General features: G+C 48.1%; 1 non-coding gene across 1 annotated transcript; it reads right to left on the bottom strand.

Moving 5' to 3' along the window:
• Positions 1–1091: 1091 nt before the first annotated feature.
• On the bottom strand, positions 1092–1184 carry TRNAI-UAU. The gene is given in 2 exon segments: positions 1092–1127; positions 1147–1184. It is a non-coding gene; the product is annotated as a tRNA-Ile (tRNA).
• Positions 1185–3833: the final 2649 nt, after the last annotated feature.

The following is a 3833-nucleotide window of genomic DNA, read 5'->3' as shown; positions in this document are numbered from 1 at the left end:
AAAAGCTTGCCCTGAGCTTTACCTTCTCCCTGCCTTTGTTCTCCCGATTCCCTAAGGCTGTAATAATATCCTCTGCCCAGCTTCCTCTTCGAATGTAGAATTCTCACCCATTCCTTAAAACAAAACTCAATTCCTGTAGAATGGAAGGGTTTTTTAGAACTTGTTTTTCATTTTTGTCTTTGTCCTAGAACATTGCCTCGCCCTTCAGCCTTTTAATAAATAAATATTCGTGGAATCGAAATGAGATGTTACGTCTTTTCCATGATACCTTTCCTGATCTGCCTCCCCTAAAAATCTGGTCCCCTCAGAAAACACGGAATATCTAGCTTTGCATTTTTCTAATGTGTTTATTCCATATCATCAAGCTTGTATTAATTCTGCGCGTGTGTTCTCCTTAAGGGGACTATAAGCTCCTTGTGAGTAGGGATGGCTGGACTGAAACTTTGCGTGTCCCCGTCTCCATCCTTTGTTAAATTTAATGAGAACCTGTTAGATGTTTTCATTTGAAGCTACTGAAACCTTTCCATCCATACTACCCCTCCCATCTATTCCGGTGCTCCCCATTATCTACTCCTACACCCCAGCATCTGCACCAGTGCCCCTCCGTTCCCTAACCCAGCATCTGCATCGATGCCCCCCTTATCTACCCTTACACTCCACCGTCTACACCACTGCAGCCCCGTTCTCCACCCTTCCCTTCATCACGGTCCGCTCCCTACCCAGACTAAGCACAGAGAACCTCCAGGCCCGGGCAATGACATTAACGAGACCCGGATAGACTAAGGGGCGTTCAAAGGTAAGGCAGGCCGAGTCTCTCCAGTCCTCCAGTCCGGCCTAGCAGCCCGCGAGCTATTCCGGGAGCGGGGTCCGGGATGCGCCAGCTCCAAAGCAGGGGGGTTTCCGCGGCGTAGCCGATCCTAAGGCTCGTTGGGCGGGAGGAAGGGACTGCCAAACACCGCCCTTCTTCTGCTGGGACCGCTCGCTTGACTCCAGCCGCAGTAGCTGAGAGGGGGCTGAAGAGGTTTATTTAAATGAGGGGCGCTCCTGGGCCCAGAGGAAGGCAAAAATGAGAATGGCGCACAAAAGGGACGTGCTCCAGGTGAGGCTCGAACTCACAACCTCGGCATCGCTCTGCCCGTACTGCTGTATAAGTACCGCGCGCTAACCGATTGCGCCACTGGAGCTCCGGCGAATGATCCTCAGGATCGCCCTATCAGGGTTCGCGGTGGCCTCGTGATGGGGTAGGGGCGAGTCCGAGCATTGTATTGAGCATGCGCTGACTGCCCTCGGTTCTAGGGCCAACTCTGAGCCCGCTACTGTTTATAAGCAGCGCCCAGAGCTGCAGCCCTAGGGTCTAGATTCGGCCATGGGGTCCCATACTCAGTCAGCCGCGGAATCACGGCAGTGTTTGCCTAAGGGAGACGGGAAAGTAGAAGTAGATAAGGGGGAGACCGTTAGTTCGGATTTGGGGCCTCAGCCTAGGGCACCGGCCTTTTCCCCGCGGACTGGACTGGCTCTGACCCCAGCTATCCTTTCCCCGCGTGTGAGACTCGGCGCGTGAGTTTCTCCGTGGCACTTCTCCGTCTGCCCGAGGCCACAGAGAAACAGAGCTCCGGGGCCGGAACTACGAGCGATGGAAGTGGGACTGAGGAGGGTCGGGGCCCTGGCAGACCCCGGGCAGAGCCGAAAGTGCAGCAACAAAGAGGGGGGGGTGGAGCTGGAGGGTGGGATCTTCGTTCTAAGGAGACATACGGGGTGGGGTCTGGGCAAAGCTCAGCTCGGCTGGAGGGCGGGGATTTATGCGTTGTGGGCGGGGTCGTCATGCAAAGGAGGTTAGGGAGGCGCTTAGAGAGACCGGGTGGACGTTTTTAGCTGCGAAGAAAAGTCGACTGGAGGGGGCGGAGCTTTGAAGTTAACGCGGGAGCTTTGAATGTGCCACCAAATTAGGGCAGAAGAGGCGGAGCCAGGGCATACCTGGGCGGAGGAATCTAGGAAACTGAATGTGCAGATGCTCCGGATGGGACGGGGCGGGTCAGGGACGGGAAGTTGGGGTTCCAGAGAACCGAGTCTTACTTCTTGTGAGTGAATTCTAATTGACCTTCATGTCCCAGAAGCGCTTAGTGACCCCCAAAGGCAGGGTCTGTGGAAAGCCCCTTAGTGTTTGCTATCTTCTGTACAACATTTCTGCCCTAGCGGAGAAACAGAGAACTTAACCTTGCTATTTTCCTACTTCTGACATTCATCTCCCGCCTCTGAGCCTTTGCATTGCTGACTTCGATGTCCTGAAAGCTCTCAGCCACCAGGGTGGAATCCTTACTTTTCCTGATACCTTGTATCTAACCCCATCCCCAGAATCAGGCCTTTTCCTCAGATTTACTTTGTATATGTTTTGAATTTATTTAAGCTTGTCCATAATTTTGTTTTTGTCTTTATATCTCCAGAGCTTGGTACTATGCCTGACATATAGTAGACTCTAGAACGGTGATGGCAAACCTATGACACCCATGACTCAGTAGCCATTTTCGATGACAGGTGGCTGCATACAGAGAAGTATGGGGCCACTTGCCAAGGATGAAACATTTGCTGTAGTGTAGTGTAGACACTCTGTGCACTATAGATGGCAATTCTATCTTTATTAATTTACCTATTTTGGTAAATTTATTAAATACAGTTATATATTCCAATTACACATTTTTGTTATTTAAACTATAAATATCGTGAAGTTATGGGGTTTTTTTCTCAAAGTGACACACCACCTGAGTTATGCTCGGTTTTTTGTCGAATTTTGCCACACCAAGCTCAAAAAGGTTGTTCATTACTGCTCTAGAAGAAGGATCCAGCAGATCATCAAGTGTCAAGAATTATATTTAACAAAAAAAATTTCCCATCTCTGTGCAAATACACTATCAATACAAATAATTACAATAAAATATTAAAATTTTCCTTTGAAATAAATGTTTTCATCCTAGCTCTACTTTCTTGGCCTTGTAAATTTAAAAAAAAAAAAAGTGCTCTGGGTTAATTCACAACAGCTTGGCCCTTTCATGCAATCTTGAATGCCAGTCCTTCTGTATATAAAATCTTGTTGATAAATTGGGCCTTGAGATCAGAGACCATCTTTAGCATTTCTGTAATGCCTGGCTCATAGTTGGACCTTAATAAATGCCTGCTGAAGCAGCACTATAAGAATGATCAACTATAAAAGACTTAGCTTCTCCAGAGTACAGAGACAAAGATCCAAGGCAGTTTCCAAAGGACCTATGATGAAAAATGCTCTATCTCCAGAGAGAGAACTCCCAGTTTTATTGTTTTATTTTGTGTTTTCTTTTGCAACATGGGTCATGTGGAAATGTTTTGTACAACTTCATGTATATAATTGATATCAAATTGCTTGCCTTCTCCAGAGGGGAATGATAGAGTGAGAGAATTGGGAACTCAATTTTTTTAAATGATTGTTGAATATGTTTGCATGTAATTTGGAGATATTTAATGGAATAAATAAAATTAGTTTTAAAAATGCCTGTTGACTGGCCCACTGAAGAACCTGCTGCAATGAAACTGCTATCTAAATCTCTCTGCCCTAACATCATCCAGGCAGGTAAGTCTCTAGAAAGAGCCCTGAGCCAGGGAACCAGTAGAAAAAGGGGCTTTGCCAAGTGTCTGCCAGCTGCCTGGTTGGGTTTGCCTTGTGTAGGCCAAGCCTTTCTTGGGTTTTCATTAGCCACCCCCTCCCCCAGGGGTTGGCAACGCATTGCTCTCAAGCCATATCTGGCTCCACCTCCCTACTGGCCAGTCCGGGCAGAGCCCCAAGATGTGCCCCAGGAGGCCCTTCA

The sequence above is a fragment of the Gracilinanus agilis genome, chromosome 2 (genome assembly GCF_016433145.1).
Source record: "Gracilinanus agilis isolate LMUSP501 chromosome 2, AgileGrace, whole genome shotgun sequence".
In the NCBI taxonomy this organism is placed as follows: domain Eukaryota; kingdom Metazoa; phylum Chordata; class Mammalia; order Didelphimorphia; family Didelphidae; genus Gracilinanus; species Gracilinanus agilis.
This window is presented reverse-complemented; position numbering and strand designations above follow the sequence as displayed.